The sequence below is a fragment of the Heptranchias perlo genome, chromosome 27 (assembly GCF_035084215.1).
Source record: "Heptranchias perlo isolate sHepPer1 chromosome 27, sHepPer1.hap1, whole genome shotgun sequence".
Taxonomy (NCBI): Eukaryota; Metazoa; Chordata; class Chondrichthyes; order Hexanchiformes; family Hexanchidae; genus Heptranchias; species Heptranchias perlo.
In genome coordinates this window covers 32,596,012-32,616,907 of record NC_090351.1, presented here as the reverse complement: position 1 = coordinate 32,616,907, position 20,896 = coordinate 32,596,012, and the positions used below count along the sequence as shown (strand labels likewise).

The 20,896-nt window shown below is 43.8% G+C and overlaps 1 long non-coding RNA gene across 2 annotated transcripts in view; it reads left to right on the top strand.

Annotated features, from left to right (window-relative positions):
• The first annotated feature begins 2,389 nt into the window (after positions 1 to 2,389).
• The window catches only part of LOC137344544 (uncharacterized), a 29,210-nt gene continuing 10,703 nt past the window's right edge, over positions 2,390 to 20,896 (top strand). Inside the window, exons 1-3 of one of the 2 annotated variants that reach the window (XR_010968379.1) lie at positions 2,390 to 2,517; positions 2,810 to 2,869; positions 5,250 to 5,320. This is a non-coding gene — a long non-coding RNA (uncharacterized lncRNA). Of the gene's footprint in view, positions 2,518 to 2,689; positions 2,870 to 5,249; positions 5,321 to 20,896 lie in introns of those variants that run through there. The other variant, XR_010968378.1, reaches the window with a different exon arrangement.

Here is a 20,896-nt window from a genome sequence, read left to right as displayed (position 1 = left end):
GCAGTCTTTGGCGGGACCCTCACGGGCACCGAAACCCAGAGGGCGTCCGCACAAAGCATCTCATCGGTCAGGGCATGGACAAGAGCAACCTGCCACTACCTCTGCTGATGCCACAGGGGTAGCACCGCGTAGGGGTTCCCGTAAACGTAAGGCTAAGGTTTTATGAGCACAAAGGGGATGCACAAAGGTGTTTGATAGAATGTCATGTTTTTCATTTAGTTTTGTTTGTTTTGCCAAGCACATTGAAATTTGTTATCACCACGACTGCCACGTCTTTACAAATCTTGTCTGGTTTGTGCAATAATTCCCTTTCCTGAGGATCACCATGAAGACCCATACCTGATGCCACCCTTTGTGTCACTGCAGAGTGGGTGTAGGTGTATTTGCAGGGCTGTTTTGTGCAGACGACTGAGAGACGCCGGCAATGTCCCCGGTGGCACCCTGGAAGGATCCAGAGGAGAAGTTGTTGAGGGCAGTGGTGACTTTGACAGCGACAGGTAAGAAGATGGTGCTCGGGCCAGCCGGGAGCAGCTCGGCATCAAGGAGGCTGCAGATGTCCACGACTACATGTCGAGTGACTCTGAGCCTCCATGTGCACTGCTCCTCAGAGAGGTCCAGGAAGCTGAGCCTCAGTCTGTAGACCATGTGGCGAGGGTAGTGCCTTCTGCGATGCATCTCTCTCTGTGGTTGCCCTCCCTCCTGCTGTGCAAGTGGATGTGTCACAGCACTGTGTTGTGGAGCTCCACCTGTCAGAGGTGGACGGCGTGGCTGGCGAGGCTGGTGTTGCTGTTCGTCCTCCGATGAGGTCATGACTGCAGCTATGGCGACCCCCATCCGCAAGATGTATGTTTGAGGGGGTCCGCAAGGTAGGTAAATATGTCTGCACACCGGGGTTGAGGTTCCAAGTTTGTGAATTTTAGTGTTAGGAGGAGGGTGGTGCAGGCCAAACTTTGTCCAAAGTGACAGAGTGGCTTCCTGCAATGAGTGAGGGTCTCCCCTCCCACCTGTCAAATGGACCTTTGCAGCTCCCACAGGCTGGTGGCTACAACACGTCTGTTTCAACTGGGAGTGTTTCCCCCAGTACGGGAAACACACTCGGTTTAGATGAAAATCCCACCCCTCCTAAAATATACTCCCAATCAAGTCTGCAAACGACCTGAACTATCAAATTAATTGGTTTAAGTGGGATCCCGCCGGCTTTGATTGCCAATGGGAGTCCCTCATGCGGGGGCTGCGCGCGCATCTAAGCGCGTCATTGGGGAATACGAAAGTGGGCGGGTTGGAGCCGGGCTCCGGACCTGCCCCGGGAATCCTGAATTTTCAGAGCCCCCCCACCACCAACGCACTCGCTTGGCCACCCTAAAATCAACCTCCAAGTGCTTCCTTACTTAGGGGGCTGGGGTGGAGATTCAGATGGCAATTCTCTTGTATGCTTTCAGCTCCAGTGTCATTGACAGAGGTTAGGGAGCAGCCTGCGTACTGACATTCTTAGTTGGTAAAGAAAGAAAAACTTGCATTTATATAGTGCCTTTCATGACCTCAGGACTTCCAAAAGTGCTTTACAGCCAATTAAGTACTTTTGAAGTATGGTCATTGTTGTAATGTAGGAAACGTGGCAGCCAATTTGTGCACAGCAAGGACCCACAAACAGTAATGTGATAATGACCAGATAATCTTGTTTTAATGATATTGGTCGAGGGATAGATTTTGGCCAGGACACTAGGGAGAATCCCCTGCTCTTCTTCAAAATAGTGCTATGGGATCTTTTACATCCGCCTGAGAGGGCAGACGGGGCCTTGGTTTAACGTCTCATCTGAAAGACGTAAGTGGCGAATGGCTTAGGGATGCCTAAAGAAAGATGTAAAAATACAATGGGGTATAAATTTGTCCTGGGTTGTTCGTGCAAAACTTCAATGGAAAAGAAAATTCAGCAAAGTGCAAAATGGGCTGCTGATTCGTTATCGCCTGTATTACACTACTGCCCGAGACAAATTTATATCCTAATGAATTTAAAAGAAGAAAAGATATTTGAAAAGTTTCCATACACAGGGTAGTGGAAAAGTACTTTTGCAGGCTTCAGAATAAATAAGGTTTTCTGTTTATAGAGAGAAGACATTGAAGGAAAGATCAGTTATAATTTTGTACTTTTCTCCAATTTTACCTTTGCAATATTCATCGAGAGAAATTTATGGAATTCGTGGCTGCAGGCTTTACATGACTAAAACATAGATATTATGAAAACTGGCAAATGCAGTCAGTACTTAAAAGACTTAAAACATTTGCCACAGGTAGAATCTGGCTGAGTCACAAGCTAAGTAGCTCTTTCAAATGAAATACCCCATTTTAGTGCTAGTTCAGGCAGATTAAGGTGATTGGATCCATTGAAATACAAAGACGTGGCAGATTCCACAACAAATAAGTTGGCAGTGAAGGTTAAATTCTGAGTCTAGGAGTGTCAGGAAATATTCTTGTAAACTAAAGTAAATTTGAACAGAGTTGCCAGCTCTACTCAGCAAGGTACATTATGTTTATGATGCTGCTCCACCTCAAATGTAGGTTCATGCAATGTGGAAGAGTGCCACATCTTAAACCCCTTTTAATTGATTGATTGCATTTATATCAAAACCTTTGGCACTATGCTGTAAATTGTTGGGGGTGTGAGCACCTATAAATATCACTTCATGCTCTTATTTGACTAATAATTAATTTTTGTTATTTTATTTCCATTGCCTGTTGGATTGGGCTACTTGAGATGCTGTAGACACAGAGCCATTTTCTTATGCTAACTTGACTTAATTCTCTTGGACAGAACAAATAGGCAATTGTCAAGACCAGCTATATGCTACAGAATCCAATAGACAATATAGAGGTAAGTTGACTTTGTTATTGTTATATTGTTTCCTAAATTATATTTGGATTCATTGACATATGTATCTGTTGACCCTCAAAATATTATGGAAGGGTTGGGGATAAAGAAATTAATATTTTAATAAAGTGTTAATTGTGAGAAAATCACGACTGTGAATATTTGGTTCTGCCCTTTCTCAATGGGAGTAGTTAACCTTCTCCATCTGTTTTGTTCATCGTGCCCTTTACTACAGCTGTATTTATTATTACATAAACTGTATTAAAACATTCTACTGTTGTTGTATATTAAGGTAAATATGTCAATATTTTTCAGTATACTTTCTTTTGGCTTTGTCACACATCACATGCAGATTTTATTATATTTGTAGTAATAACATTTCTTTGTATTCAAGCTGTGATTCAGAATTAAGTTAATTGTTTCGAACCATTCTGCGACTTAAAACAAGAAGTTGCTCTTCCCAGAATAGAACCCCATGGGGCTTCGCCATACACTTCCAACTATTCTTTACTCTTACTTTCTGTTTCCTCCTTTCTAACAGTTTCTAGTCCAATTTGCTATCTTCCCCCCAAATCCCATACTCCTTAATCCTTCTCCAGTAGTCTGCTTCTGCCAACATGTCTCTGGCTTACTGCAAGTCCACGTACATCACTTCCACTGTATTTCCCCCACCTACCATATCTGAAACCTTCTCAAAGAACTCTACCTGGTTTATCAAGCACAATCTTCCTTTCAGAAAACTATATTGGCTGCTTCTAATTATTTTCTCTTCCTCTAGATATTTAGTAATTTCATCTTTAATTAAAGGTTCTAAAATGTCCCCTCCCACAGATATTAAACTTACTGGCTTGTAATTACCTAGATTAGCTCTGTCTCCCATTTTGAAAATGGGTATTACATTGGTTACTCTCCAGTCCTCTGGCACACACCTAGTCTTAATAGAACCTGGAAGTATAATTATCAGAGTCTCTATTATCTCTTCTCTAATACTTTCATTTTATTTATTATAGTATCTCTTATCTCATTTTTAATCAAATCAGGATTTATCTCCTCAATATACATCTCTGTTGTAAACACTGATGCGAAGTACTCGTTAAGTATCCCTCATAATTTCCATTTATCTTCTACTATCTCACTATCCTCTTCACTCAGGGCTCCCACCTCGCATTTAACAATTCTCCTCTTCCTGATATATTTGTAGAATACTTTACTATTCTTTTTAATATTTTTTGAGTTTCTCTCCTCAAACTCCCTCCTCCCTTTCCTTCTCCCTTTCTTAACCCTCTTTCCATAATTTCTTGTATTATTTTTATCATACATAGGCCCCATATTCCAATTTAAGTTTGTTTCTAACCTTTTTATTTATCCACAGCATCCTCACACTGGAAGTGCGCTCCTTTTTTGATGGCATATATTTATTCTGCATCTTTTTAATCCCGTTATTGATCTACAGTCCTATGTGCCAAATTCTCTTTTCACCTTACCTCAGCTCCTTATCTTTCTAAAATCTTCCCTATTCCAATGTGTTGCCCTTGTTTTTGTACCAACTTTTTCCTGTTCTATTTGGACCTTAAATGTTATCATATTATGGTCAGTACTCCCAAGGTGTTCATCCACATTTAACCCGTCTACTTGATTTATTTCATTATACATAACTAGATCAAATGAACTTCCTCCCCTTGCAGCCATACAAACGTATTGCTTGATGAAGGAGTCCTGCACACATTTTACGACTCCTATTGCCTTTTTTCTGTTTACTCCATCGTTGTCCCAATCAATGAGTGGCTAATTAAACTCTCCAATTGTTATTCCTGCTCATCTCCCTGATCTATACACACATTTTCTCTTCCCTTTCCCTCCCAATTAGGGGTCTGTACTACAATCTCTCTGTCCCTCCCTAATGTATCAGATTGCCAAACTCCACCTCAGGTTCCTATGCTGCCATTCTTACTATAAATATTAGTTCAGGTATAATTTAGTTCTAAGTTTCTATTCTCCAACTATTTAAATTTCTCTGCTCCTCTTTTCCTTTCTGCTCTTAATTCCCACTCTTGCTAAATTCCCGTTTTGGAAGTACTGTTTTCATTCTGTTCACACCTCACTACATTAATCAGCTCTATCTATGATGTGCTTCTTTCCCCGAATGTGGAGAGATAAAGGAAGCATCTTATTGGTGAGTCCTTTCAGGCCCCATTTAAAAAAAAGGAAGAAAATTTGCTGTGCAAAAAGTTTTCTTTCAACTTCTAACTAGGTTCTTGTTAAAAGCTTAACAAAAGTAATTGATTTGTTGAACATTTGGTTTTTTAATTGTCCTTTCCATCCAATATGGCACATTTTCCCCTGTATCATCCAACAATTTCACATAACCTCCTTTAACCTTTAGGGTGGTGGAAAAGTCATATGATGTGAGCTTCTCAATGACTGTCTCTGTGATCAAGGAACATTGGTTAAAGGGTGAGTAGTGGAATGTCCATTTCTGTCAACATGTTTATCTCTATTTACATGAATTGCATAGAATTACATATTACATAGAATGTATGGCACAGAAACAGGCCATTCGGTCCAACAGGTTTATGCCGGTGTTTATGCTCCATATAAGCCTCCTCCCATCCCTCTTCATCTAACCCTATCAGCTTAACTTTCTATTCCTTTTCTCCCTCATATGCTTATCTAACTTCCCATTAAATGCATCTATGCTATTCACCTCAACTACTCCTTGTGACATTCTAACCACATGTCTGAATCTCAAAAAAAAATGGTAATATTATAGCCTTATAGCACCAGTATTGGAGCACTGGACTCCCAGTCATTGGGCAATCACTGGGGCGGAAGTTCAGTATTAAATCCCATTCCACCATCATGAGCTTTTTTGTTGACTCCCATAAGAACTGAAGAGATCTGTCACAATTTATTCATTATGACATCCAGTTATAAACAATAGAAATGGAGGGACTAAACATTGTACATAACCTAACTTGCATATATGACTGAATTGATAATATCATCACCAACTTTGTAAAGAGCAAAACTGAGACTCGATAGCAATTTATATGCACATGAATCTGCTAATATCAGTATTTGGGATAAATATTAAATCAAATTCTGAACCTGAAGTGACTGGACTGGGCCAGTTCTGATTCATTTAACATTATCAGAATGTTGCCACATTCAGATACTTTGGGATCAGATCGGGCTGTTCGTTTTAAAGTAAAAACATGCTGGCAGCCGATACGTGGAGAGAAAATACTCTGCTGTAGACATGTACTCCACTTTTGCATAGTCTGGCTTAAGTTTTCCTGCTGGTGCAGAGAGAAGGGAGCAAATAAGTTTCTACTATCATTGGCTGTAGCCATTGCGGCAAAAATTAAAATATGAAAGAAGCTGTTGGTAGTTTCTCTAATGGCTCAGTTGGTAAATGTACTATGTGGTATGGCACTGACCAGGGAGACTGGGTTTACATAGAAACATAGAAAATAGGAGCAGGAGTAGGCCATTTGGCCCTTCGAGCCTGCTCCACCATTCAATATGATCATGGCTGATCCTCTATCTCAATACCATATTCCCACTCTCCCCTTGATGCCTTTTGTGTCTAGAAATCTATCTATCTCTTTCTTAAATATATTCAGTGACTTGGCCTCCACAGCCTTCTGTGTTAGAGAATTCCGCAGGCTCATCACCCTCTGAGTGAAGAAATTTCTCCTTATCTCAGTCCTAAATGTCCTACCCCGTATCCTGAGGCTGTGACCCCTCGTTCTGAATCCCCCAGCCAGGGGAAACATCATCCCAGCATCCAGTCTGTCTAGCCCTGTCAGAATTTTATATGTTTCAATGAGATCCCCTCTCATTCTTCTAAACTCGAGTGAATGCAGGCTGAGTCGACCCAATCTCTTCTCAAGATCTTTAGATTTGATCCCTGCTCTGTGCTGATTTAGCTGGTATCACTCAGTTGGTGGAAGGCTGCTAGAAGGAAAGGGAAAAAAATTGGCTAAGGTTCGCAATCCTGATTGCTAGCCAATGATCCCTTTTGGAAGGGGATGCTGATGAAGGATGGGACCTAGCTCGTCTATGACATATTCCCAGGATCAAATAGCCTACAGATTCTCGTGCATAAAGAAAAACATCACAGCAAGGTACAGTCAGTGTCTGTGGAGTGGTATCCCATCGCAAATCAGGAGAAAAAGAGTAAGGAGAAATATTGGAGGGTAAAGAAGAAAGCACCAGATGGTCTAATTTCTCCCATTACAGGTGGAATCTGGGTCTTGTGCCTAGCAGTCAAGTACAGCAAGAATGCGTCAATCTGATCTGGGGATTTAGTGTGGGGGGAGTAGAGATGGAAGGTTAATGGTATAATTTATGATGTTGTGCCTCTGTACATTATACATGCTTCTTTGGTCTCGTTGAACAGCTGAGGCTGAGATTTCTGGATCTTGAATCTGTGACCACCTGATTGTGAAGTGAAAGTGCCGACTAACACGTACCAAGAACATTTCTTTTTACGTCATTGTTTAATTTTAACAGTCTGTTGTGTGAAATCATATTGGATCAGGAGGGTGCAACCATCCGCTTATCATCTAAGAATAGCTCAGCTTGAGACCCTCCTTTTAGTTTTGAGCATAGGAACAAAGCAACCTGCTGAACAAAGAATGAGTTGCTTTAGATTGAATTTGTTTTCAAAATAGATCAACAATCGTGATAACAGCAGCTGTGTGAAACTAGTTCAGCATCGGAACACAAATAAAAAGGGAGGGTGGGCATTTTTTTTGAAAGCATGACGAAATTCTAAAATATTATTGGAATATTGGGGAGAAAGGGGACAGGTGGGATTAAACAACTGAAGAAAGCTCAGACACAATTGCTCAACTGAGCCAATGTTTTGCTGTTCAACCGGCTTCAGATGTGAGTATAAGAAAATATGGAATGAGATAAGGCCAGCTGGATCGTTGAGCCAATTCCTTCCAAAGACCATGTACAATTGGTCTGTTGTGGACTCTACCTTGTTTATTGAATCTCCTGAGGGAGGTGAATAACAACAGGTAAAATTTCCAAGATAAAGCTCCGTGAAAGTTATCCCTGACACCCTAAGGTAACATAGCAAAACTCTAAGATATTAGGCTAAAATTACAATCGGCATTATTCAACCCTTGCCAATCGCATTCCACAGGTGACACTTTCTTGGTCCTAGCAGCACAGAAGCTATTGTGTTCCAGAGAGTATTTGAATATCTGTGTCACCCTCATAACCTTCAACCTGGTTCTTAGATACTGATCCAGCAAGTTTTTTTTTAGGGAAATTAATCAAGATAGCATTAACTGCTTTTGATGGAAGTCTAGTTCACATCTATTCTCTGTGGGAAGATATCAAATCTAATTTCTAGCTTTGCTTAAGGCTTTTTAAAGTTGTACTACTGTGATCACAGGTTAACTAACTGCACGTATCGCCATTATCCATTCCTTCCTTCATTTTAAAGACTGGGATCAAGTGCTGCCTTAATCTTCTTTTCTCTAACGGAAACAAATTCAATTCCACAAGTCTTCCTTCCGACGTAAGAGTTTTAAGTCCTGGCACCATCCTTGTCTCCCTTCTCTGAACCTCCTCCACTGCATCAATGTCCTTTTGTAGGGTGGCCAAATTTGAACACAGTGCTCCAAGTGTGATCGTACCCAAAAACTAAACAAGATTAAAATAACCTGTTACTGCTTTTAAACCCAAGTAAAACTCTGGTATTTATGGAGCTCCTAAAATATTAACCAGACCCCTTCCCTATTTCCTCTCTCATCTCATGGAGGATTCTAGGATGTATCCCATTTGATACAGGTATGCTTTAGATACTTAGGGGGCATTGGGATACATTGGAGTATTTCGAAGAACAGCAGGAGAGTTCTCCTCGGTGTCCTGACCAATATTTATCCCTCAATCAACTTCATTAAAAGAACAGTTTATCTGGCCATTATCTCATTGCTGTTTGTGGGACCTTACCGTGCATAAATTGGCTGCTGCGTTTCCTACATTATGACAGTGACTACACTTCAAAAGTACTTCATTTGCTGTAAAGTGTCTTCGGATGTCCTGAGGTCGTGAAAGGCGCTATATAAATGCAAGTTTTTCTTACTTTTTTTCTTTCTTTTGGACAATTATGTGGCATCCACTTATTGTCCAGCTGCAATTATTGCTTATTCTGACAGCTATCTGATTTTACTGTCGTCGGTAAGTTAAAACAGCCAAACGGATTAAATTAAGATTTACTGCCACAATGAGTTAATGAGGTACTTGACCTATTCTGATGAATGTGACATTCTGCATTAGTGGCCATAAAGACCAAGACACAGAGGGTTAGTGAAAGTAAAAATATGGAATATGATCAATTCATTTTGACGTTTTGGGTCATTTAATTGAATGGTGAATGGCTTGATTATAGCTGTGTTCATGGTGTTTGGGATTTCTGTAATAAGGTGTGATTTCTTTCTGGTTTTTATGTATGAAACAATCTAGCAGCGTTTTTAATTTGCCAATATGTTTGCCATTGTCCATTATATCTTTAAAATGCAACTTTGTTAAGTTTGGCTATGAATGTTGACTTGAAAGGAAATGTTAAAGTTTATTAGACCTGAACTTTTGCTTCAGATCAGTAATTCCTTCTAAAGCCTGAGACCACTTCAGAAAAGAAATTCCATGACACAAGAGCTTACTTTAAGTACAACACTGTAAAAGTTCCAGTCAATCCAAGACCGCAAGGGGAATGGGATTTCTATGTTATTTGCAAAAGTCCTTCTGAAGACTTCAGGAACAGGTTTATTTTTATTTTTTCATTCTTGGGATGTGGGCATCGCTGGCGAGGCTGGCATTTATTGCCAATCCCTAATTGCCCTTGAGAAGGTGGTAGCGGGCTTTTTTCTTGTGTCGCTGTAATGGGTATTTAATCCCTTACTTAACATGGTTCATCTGATTTCTGTGTTTTATTGTAACTTCAGCAATTACCAATAATAAATATGTTAGTTGTTCGAAGTTTGACTCAACTTGATTCTTACCTCTGATTCAGAAGGTTACAGGTTTCAAACCCCACTCCAGGACTTAAGCACATAATCTAGGCTGACAAAAGGTTGATCAGGACATCGCTCTGCTCTTCGCTAATCTGCAGCTGCTTCGCTGTATTCAACAACCCACTAAGCTCCCGCTCATGCTACCTAATTCCACATCTTTTTACAAACAAAGTCTGCACCCACAACTTAGTGCCTTGATCATTTTATTGGGGCCCATACTGTGTGTGAGCCTGCCTAGTGCTTCTGCCAATGTTCTTCCCCTTGGTGCCAGCGTGTAAAGTGTGCACTCTGAAACCTAATCTAGTGTTTCTCGTAAGTGCTACCTGAATGACAGGAGTGCATGAGGTGGATGGCTGCTGTGTGTCAATATGATCCTCAGGACTGAGAGGGCCCTTGTCTGATGGCAGCTAAGTCCTGAGATGCAGGCTGAACCTCATGCTGCTGCTTGAGTATCTTAGCGCTTCTTCCTTTCTGCCACGTGCAGGCATCAGAAGGGGCCTATGGGGTCGGGGGATGGGGGCATGCATACTACTATCCTGAGAGACAGCACTATCTGAGCACTTTCCTGCCATGACAGTAGTACTGGGCACTGGCTCAGTATGGCCAGTGATCTCCAGGGAAGCGTACCTAATGGGACCAATAAGATCAGTAAAGCCCCGCCCTTACGATTGTCTACAATCACTGACCAAGCCTGTCAAAGCTGGTACAGATTACCCTCTCCAATTTGGCTCGCCAGCCCTCTATGGCAACAGTCTGAGCAATATCGCAATTCCATTTATACTGCAAACTGTTAATTTTCTCTTTACACCAAAAACAAGAACTCAAACTTTTCCATCTTTCTCCATCATATGTAGAACCTAAGATGAATGATGGTAAGCAATTCGAGGATTTTAACACAGTGTGAGGGGAAGGTCATTGTAAGGACAGACATGTTTAGTACAGTTCTCCAGCAACTTCCTTCCACTGGACCTGAGCAGTTCTCCTTGTAGCTCTCCACCTGTCCATACCAAGGAGGACATACCTCCTCTGCCTAACCATCTGGAGCAGCACTTCGACATTCTAACCTGTCAATCTGGGGTCTCCATGCCCTCCAGCAAACCTTTCTGACATTTGAACAATAATAAGTGAGTTTCTTGCAGTCAAAACTATGCTGATGACGCCAGGCCTTTAAACCATGCAGCACCATGCTATTTCCCGCCCTCCCCCAACGGGCAAAGTCCCAATCCGAGGCATTTGCCAGGAGCTCGCCCTAATTATTCAAATGGACATGACCCTGGAAATAATGATGAGGTCAGCACTCGTGGTGCCTGGCGAGGGCCATTCTCACCCTGCCCCACTTCTGGCAGGGATCGTGCCCTGTTGTGAAATCTAGGATACTATCTCTTCCGATCTGCTCATCAATGCTCACCAAAGTATTTGCCCATCTCTCTCCAGATCTAGGTTAGATGAATCCTAATTACTGTTATTGGGGAAGAATTTCCACAGGGTTCTCTTGATCTCCCATCATAATTTCATCAGAAGATTGGCAGAAACCCTGGGGAAACAGTGCGAGCCCTTTACGCTGCTTCTCTGGGGGCTGCACTGAAGTTTCAGCAGTAGATCAGGAGAGCCATTGTGAAGATGCCAGGTGATTATGTTTAGCTTCCAATTTGCAATGGGCAGACCAGCCTTCTTTCTACCGGAGAGAGCTCCCCGCTTGTATACAAAGTCGATTCCCTCCAATAACCACTGAAGTCAATTATACTGCTTACTCTCTCCATTGTCTCAGATAGCACTGGAAGCAATCCAGATACCACCACCTTTGCACTCTTCACTTTTAAACTTGTACACCATACCTTTGCGCTCCTCCTTTGCTTCCAATCTACATTGTTCAACCCTGACTAGTTGGATTGATGGATAATATTTCCATGGTCCCAATAGGATTGGAACAAATGTTCCAGAGGATATTTGATTCTCTACGTCTAAACCTACGTTTCTAACTTTTAATCCCATTCTTAAATGATGTTCATCCAGCTCATTTTCAAATGTTAATCAACACAGCCTTAAATGCTTTTGATTGGAGTCCATGACACATATCTATTACTCAACAGGCAAAAATACTTCTAATCTTGTTTGAGGCTTGCCAGTTTTGTGCAGGTGTTTTCAAGCTTTGCGATCATAGTATAAGTTAAATTGCCTGTTTATATCTACATGATCGATGTATATCCAAGAAAGTTTTGGGTGGGGGGCTGTCACCCAAAGGGTAAAAATAGGGTCGACACTGCACTGGATTTAATATTTCTGCCTGGCATGGATTGGATTGTGACACAGTTGTACAAAACACGCAGAAACACATAATGATAGCAAGTAACTGAAAGCCTTATCTGGAACATGACCTGAAAACAAGGAAAGAGATTATGGGGAAAAGTTTAAAAGGGCACGGTATTTATCTTCCATTAATCATCATGTTGCCTCTGATACACAATAAAATTTAGCAATCGTTGAACTCATTAGCAATAAACAGATCTTGATAAACCTGATGGGATGGTAATCAAGTTATTTTTCAATCTTCGCTTTTATAATATTCATTTGCATCTTTCTCTAGTTTCTCTCCTATCTCACCTCATGCCCTCTCCGAGCTCATCTTGACTACGAGACCCACCCCCTGCTCCCTTGACCATATTCCCACCAAACTGATGACTACGCAACTTCCCTTCCTGGCCCCCACGTTAGATGATATTGTTAACGACTCCCTCTCCCCTTCAAATTTGCCATCATCACCCCCCTTCTCAAAAAACCCACCCTTGACCCCTCTGCCCTTGCAAACTACCGCCCCATCTCCAACCTCCCTTTCCTCTCCAAAGTCCTTGTATGTGTTGTCACCTCCCAAATCCGTGCCCATCTTTCCTGCAACTCCATGTTTGAATCCCTCCAATCAGGTTTCCGCCCCTGCCACAGTACTGACATGGCCCTTATCAAAGTCTTAAATGACATCCTATGCAACTGTGACCATAGTAAACTATCCCTCCTCATTCTTCTCGACCTGTCTGCAGTCTTTGGCACAGTTGACCACGCCATCCTCCTCCAATGCCTTTCCTCCGTTGTCCAGCTGGGTGGGACTGTACTTACCTGGTTCTATTCTTATCTATCCAGTCTTGGCTAGAGAATCACCTGCAATGGCTTCTTTTCCCACTCCCGCACTGTTACCTCTGGAGTCCCCCAAGGATCTATCCTTGACCCCTTCCTAATTCTCATCTACATGCTGCCCCTCAACGACATCATCCGAAAACACGACGTCAGGTTCCACATGTACGCTGACGACACCCAGCTCTACCTCACCACCACCTCCCTCGATCCCTCCACTGTCTCTCATTTGTCACACTGCTAGTCCGACATCCAGTACTGGATGGGCAAAAATTTCCTCCAACTAAATATTGGGACTACCAAAGCCATTGTCTTCGGTCTATGCCACATACTCCGTTCCCTAGCCATCAACTCCATTTCTCTCTCTGGTCACTGTCTGAGGTTGATCCAGACCTTTTGCAACCTTAGCATCCTACTTGACCCTGAGATGAACTTCCGACTACATAACTGCTCCGACTACATAACTGCTCCAACACCAAGACCGCCGCCTTCCACCTCCTTAACGTCGCCCGTCTCCGCCCCTGCCTCAGCTCTTTTGCTGCTGAAACCCTCGTTCATGCCTTTGTTACCTCTAGACTTAACCATTCCAATGCTTTCCTGGCTGGCCTCCCACCTTCCATCCTCATGAACTTGAGCTCATCCAAAACTCTGCTGCCTGTTTTCTAACTCACACCAAGTCCAGTTCACCCATCACCCCTGTGCTTACTGACCTACATTGGCTCCCGGTCCGGCAACGCCTCGATTTTAAAACTCTCACCCTTGTTTTCATATCCCTCCGTGGCCTCGCCCCTCTCTATCTCAGTAACCTCCTCCAGACCTACAACCCTCCAAGATCTCTGCGTTCCTCCAATTCTTGCCTCTTGTGCATCCTTGATTTTAATTGCTCCACCATTGGTGGCAGTGCCTTCAGCTGCCTAGGCCCTAATCTCTGGAATTCCCTCTCTAAACCTCTCCACCTCTCTACTTCTCTCTCCTCTTTTAAGACGCTCCTTAAAACCTACCTCTTTGACCAAACATTTGGTCACCTGTCCTAATATCTTCTGATGTGGCTCGGTGTCAGATTTTGTTTGAAAATCGCTCCTGTGAAGTGCCTTGGGATGTTTTACTAGGTGCTATATAAATGCAAGTTGTAGTTGTTGTTGTGATGAAAACAACAACACACATTTATATAGCATCTTCTTTGTAATAAAATGTGCCAAGCCAATTTACAGAGGGAATGTTGGACACCCAAGCATGATGCAAAAGAGGAGTGAATGGAGATGGCCAAAAGGATTGTTAAAGAGGTAAATTTTGAGGATCATTTTGAGGGTCGATATTGAGTCAAAGCAGTTTGAGAAAGGAATTGCAGAGTTCAGCAGCTGAAGGCTCATCCATCAATATTGGAGTGGGATTGGGGTGGCAGGGGGGTTTAGACCAGAGTTGGCAGAGTGGAGGATGCTGCTGAGACATGGTCCTGAAATATATTGCAGAGATAGGGTGGAGTAGGGTCATGGTGGACTTGAAGATGAGGATTTGGGGGACGGATGGATTGATGTATGTGCAGAACTTAATGTGGGACACGATATCGGCTGCAGGTTTGTGGACGAGTTGGAGCTTGTGTAGGGCAGAGCTGTGGAGGCTGGCAAAAAGAGTGTTGAAGAAGTCGAGCTTGAGGCAAGGAAGCTGAGAATGGAGAGTTTTGGTGAAGCTAAGTGTGATGTGTAGGGGCGTAGGAGAGTGATGTTCTGGTGGTGGAGGTAGGCAGTCTTGGGGATGGACCAGATATGGGATTTGAAGCTCAATTCAGAATGAGCAGGACACTGAGATGGTGGACCCGCAGGTTCAATCTGAGTGAACAGCCAAGGAGTGAGATGAAATCAACACCTGAGGCATGACATTCTGCACGGAGCTCATCAGAATTGCTTCAGTATTGCCGACTTTGAGCTGAACAAAGTTTTGGTTCATTCAGGACTTGATGTCTGACAGGTAGTAAAACAGCAAAGCAACAGTCGAGGAATGAAGTGCAGAGGTAGAGAGGTGGAGCTGGGTCTCATCATGTGGATGCTGACCCTATGTTTGTGGATCCTGCCAGCTAGGGACAGCATATAGAACAGAACAGGAGGGAATCGAGGAGAGAGCCTAGAAGCACACCAGATATTATTGTGTGAGCATGGGAGCAGAAACTATTGGGGAAAATGAACTGACTGTGTTGGAATAGGTAGAAACAAAACCATGAGAGAACCATGCCACAGAATTGAAGGAAAGAAGGGAAGGAGTGGAAGGGGATGGAATAAGCAACTGTATCAAAGGCCACAGGATCACAGAGCAAAGGAAGGATAGTGTGGCATGCTGCAGTAACACAGAATGATTTTGATGATGTTTATTAATGTACTTGGTATCAACGTAACTCCATCACAACAGATAGCAGTTCACGAGGGAGCAATCAGTGGAGAAAACTCACCACACTGATCATCCCTAGTCCAGTCCACTGATGTTACAGGTACAGGTTCGCAATTTTAACCAGGAAACAGGCAGTAAAGGAATTACTTGCACTGTAAATTTCCCACTGTGAAAACTCGAATTTTCCCATCAATAGTAGAAATTAAAAGGTTTTGAAAGATGTTAAGGGTATATTTTCCTCTTGTTCATTTAAATGATAGAATAGAAGTGAATGATCTAGCAAACAAGGTGGAAGAAAACTATCACAGGCAGTCCTGCTCCCAACGTAAACCGAGTGAGAGGAAACTAGTGAAAAAGAAAAAACAAATCTTGTTAAGGAGGTGGAGGAATGAAAAGTGAACCTGAACTCACATTCAAAATGGCAGTTAGTGATACAAAGAACTAGATTTGAAAGTAGCAATCCAACCTATTTACTAACTCAAATTTTAGGAGTTTTTACCCCAGCACGAATCTTCACTCGCCAGAAGCACTTACCCAGAAATTTAGGGGGACCTCAGGATTTCCGGTCCATTAAAATAGTGCCCATTGATTTCCCCGCTCTCATAGTGGACAAAGCTTTGCCTCGGGAGAAAAAAATTCGGAAGAACACCCCAATGGTTTCAAAATAATCTAAATACACAGCACTGCCCAATAATAATGAAACAATGTTGTGTGTTTCACAAATAATTAATTATATAATCAAAATAATTTAATGGCAATAATATATACCATATTAAAATCTCTAATGTCTGCATACACATACTGCTCACAAAACCTGGTGGTAATTTTAACTTTCGGCAATGTCGTAAAGCAGATGATATCACCGGGTATGGTAGCATAGTGGTTATGTTACTGGAATAGTAATCCAGAGGCCTGGACGAATAATCCAGAGTCATGAGCTCAAATCCTGCCACGGCAGCTGGGGAATTTAAATTCAATTAATTAAAATAAAATCTGGAATAAAAAACTAGTATCAGTAATGGTGGCCATAAAACTACCGGATTGTCATAAAAACCCATCTGGTTCACTAATGTCCTTTAGGAAAGGAAACCTGCCGTCCTTACCCGTTCTGGCCTATATTTGACTCCAGACCCGCAGCAATGTGGTTGATTCTTAAGCGCCCTCTGAAATAGCCTAGCAAGCCACTCAGTTGTACAATGTTGGTACAAAAAGTCATAATAAGAATAAAACTGAACGGACCACTAGGCACCGGACACGACCAAGCCCAGTCGACCCTGCAAAGTCCTCCTCACTAACATCTGGGGACTTATGCCAAAATTTGGAGAGCTATCCCACAGACTAGTCAAGCAACAGCCCGACATAGCCATACTCACAGAATCATACCTTTCAGCCAATGTCCCAGACTCTTCCATCACCATCCCTTGCTATGTCCTGTCAGACCGACCAGAGGTGGCAGTACAGTGATATACAGTCCGGAGGGAGTGGCCCTGGGAGTTCTCAACATTGACTCCGGACCCCATGAAATCTCATGGCATCAGGTCAAACATGGGCAAGGAAACCTCCTGCTGATTACCACCTACCGCCCTCCCTCAGCTGATAAATCAGTCCTCCTCCATGTTGAACACCACTTGGAGGAAGCACTGAGGGTAGCAAGGGCACAGAATGTACTCTGGGTGGGGGACTTCAATGTCCATCATCAAGAGTGGCTCAGTAGCACCACGACTGACTGAGCTGGCTGAGTCCTGAAGGATACAGCAGCGAGATTGAGCCTGTGCCAGGTGGTGAACGAACCAACATGAGGGAAAATGCTACTTGTCCTCACCAAACTACCTGTCTCAGGTGCATCTGTCCATGCAGTATTGGTAGGAGTGACCACCACACAGTCCTTGTGGAGACAAAGTCCCGTCTTCACACTGAGGACACCATCCAACATGTTGTGTGGCACTATCACCGTGCTAAATGGGATGGATTCAGAACAGATCCAGCAGCACAAACTGGGCATGCGCGAGGCGCTGTGGGCCATCAGCAAGAGCAGATTTGTATTCCAGCACAATCTGTAACCTCATGGCCCGGCATATTCCTCACTCTACCATTACCAACAAACCAGGGGATCAATCCTGGTTCATTGAGGAGTGTAGAAGAGCATGCCAGGAGCAGCACCAGGCATACCTAAAAATGAGGTACCAACCTGGTGAAGCTACAACATGCATGCTAAACAGCGGAAGAAACATGCTATGGACAGCGCTAAGCGATTCCACAAACCAATGGATCAGATCAAAGCTCTGCAATCCTGCCACATCCAGTCGTGAATGGTGGTGGACAATTAGGAGGAGGAGGCTCTGTAAACATCCCCATCCTCAATGATGGCAGAGTCCAGCATGTGAGTGCAAAAGACAAGGCTGAAGCGTTTGCAACCATCTTCAGCCAGAAGTGCCAAGTAGATGATCCATCTCGGCCACCTCCCGATATCCCCACCATCACAGAAGCCAGTCTTCAGCCAATTCGATTCACTCCACATGATATCAAGAAATGGCTGAGTGCACTGGATACAACAAAGGCTATGGGCCCCGAAAATATCCTGGCTGTAGTGCTGAAGACTTGTGCTTCAGAACTAGCCGCGCCTCTAGCCAAACTGTTCCAGTACAGCTAAAACACTGGCATCTACCCGACAATGTGGAAAATTGCCCAGGTATGTCCTGTCCACAAAAAGCAGGACAAATCCAATCCGGCCAATTACCGCCCCATCAGTCTACTCTCAATCATCAGCAAAGTGATGGAAGGCGTCGTCGACAGTGCTATCAAGCGGCACTTACTCACCAATAACCTGCTCACCGATGCTCAGTTTGGGTTCCGCTAGGACCACTCAGCTCCAGATCTCATTACAGCCTTGGTCCAAACATGGACAAAAGAGCTGAATTCCGGAGGTGAGGTGAGAGTATCTGCACTTGACATCAAGGCAGCATTTGACCGAGTGTGGCACCAAGGAGCCCTAGTAAAATTGAAGTCAATGGGAATCAGGGGGAAAACTCTCCAGTGGCTGGAGTCATACCTAGCACAAAGGAAGATGGTAGTGGTTGTTGGAAGCCAATCATCTCAGCCCCAGGACGTTGCTGCAGGAGTTCCACAGGGCAGTGTCCTAGGCCCAACCATCTTCAACTTCTTCATCAATGACCTTCCCTCCATCAAAAGGTCAGAAATGGGGATGTTTGCTGATGATTGCACAGTGTTCAGTTCCATTCGCAACCCCTCAGATAATGAAGCAGTCTGTGTCCGCTTGCAGCAAGACCTGGACAACATCCAGGCTTGGGCTGATAAGTGGCAAGTAACATTCGCGTCAGACAAGTGCCAGGCAATGACCGTCTCCAACAAGAGATAACCACCTCCGCTTGACATTCAACGGCATTACCATCGCCGAATCCCCCACCATCAACATCCTGGGGGGTCACCATTGACCAGAAACTTAACTGGACCAGCCATATAAATACTGTGGCTACAAGAGCAGGTCAGAGGCTGGGTATTCTGCGGCGAGTGACTCACCTCCTGACTCCCCAAAGCCTTTCCACCATCTACAAGGCACAAGTCAGGAGTGTGATGGAATACTTTCCACTTGGCTGGATGAGTGCAGCTCCAACAACACTCAAGAAGCTCGACACCATCCAGGACAAAGCAGCCCACTTGACTGGCATCCCATCCACCACCCTAAACATTCACTCCATTCACCGTCGGCGCACTGTGGCTGCAGTTTGTACCATCCACAGGATGCACTGCAGCAACTCGCCAAGGCTTCTTCAACAGCACCTCCCAAACCCGTGACCTCGACCACCTGGAAAGACAAGGGCAGCAGGCACATGGGAACAACACCACCTGCACGTTCCCCTCCAAGTCACACACCATCCCTACTTGGAAATATATCGTTGCTGGGTGAAATCCTGGACCTCCCTACCTAACAGCACTATGGGAGAATCTTCACCTCACAGACTGCAGCAGTTAAAGATGGCGGCTCACCACCACCTTCTCAACGACAATTAGGGCAATAAATGCTGGCCTTGCCAGCAACGCCCACATCCCATGAACGAATGAAAAAAAAATCTGCTGCCCATCGTACACCCGCCCGAGCTTCCTTTCAACTTTTGGAGATGGTGATTTGGATTGGCCCCAGCTCAAACATTTTGGTAATCTCCCGCTTTTTCTTCTCGACCTATTCTCTCATTCAAACACTGTTGACAGAACGTACACTGAAGTGCTTTGTCAATCTTCTATTTCAAACTCTATGCGAAGGCTGCTCGTAAGGACACCACTGTAACCTCTGTTCTTGTTCTGTTTCACTAGTTGTTCCACAGGAAACTGAGCCAGGGCCCTCTACATCCTGCCAAGCAGACCTCCTAACACCATGCCATCATTCCCTTTATCCTTCACAACCACCAACTCAGATACATCCACCTCAGGGTATTTAACTAGTGAGTTAGAGGGGTGAAACACAGAGCACAAGTGGTGGCAGAGGAGGAGGAGGAGGAGGAGGAGAAACCTGTTGTCTGGAGGGCCACAGCTGATGAACATAGAGGTAGATCTCACAAGACCTGTGTTTAAATGATGTTTTCTGAGCATTGGAGTTGGAGTAATCACTGGGAACTGTGCCAAGCAATGCCATACAGATAATAGCTTGTGTGGAGGAGTCCACTAGCTACATGTGCACAGCATTGCATGATGATTTCACAACACTGCAGTCCACAATGCGTGGCAACTACAGTAACAGTTATAGAAGAGTGTCCAATGCCAGAAACCCACCCACAGATGCTCAGATGGCTGCCATAGGCCCGGGGTTCAAGAGTGAAACAGGCCATCTCTTCCAGCTTTGGTAGGCTGTGGAACTGCCCAAAGAAAACTAAGTAGTGGGGCTTTATTGATCTTCACGTCTGCCTTCACATTGATCAGTGGCCATTTGTGGGAGTGCTGCTCAATCATAATTCTAAACCTGATGATGTATGCCATTGTCTATTATTGTTCTCTTGGTGCACCAAAAGCATGCCTGAAATGGACATAGATGATACTGTGTCTCAGGACGGCAACACGTCTGCATCTGTCCACCAGCCCCCTCTGATGCTTGCCCCCTCTGATACATCTACCAGAAAGCACACATGGTCAGGCAGCCCACGAATTTGCAGAAGTGACGGAGCCTCTAGCTGGCTCATCTCAGGACCAAGCTGCCAGAGGTCGAGGGTCAACTCAGTGTTTTATGGATGCAGCAGCCAGCAACCTAATGTTCTGCTGCCCCTGAGATAGTACGTAGCATCAGATTAGGTGCAAGAGGACACACGTCGCACATTGTTACCAAAAGGAATCATGTCATATGTAGGTTTATTAAAAAAGCTGGTTGTACCGTGGTTGGATTGGGAATGTTAAAGCACTATAGGTGAAGGCAAATTAGTGGATAGCATGGGGAAGGTATAGACAGGACTGTTAATGCAATGGGCAACTTTTCATGTTAGGAAGT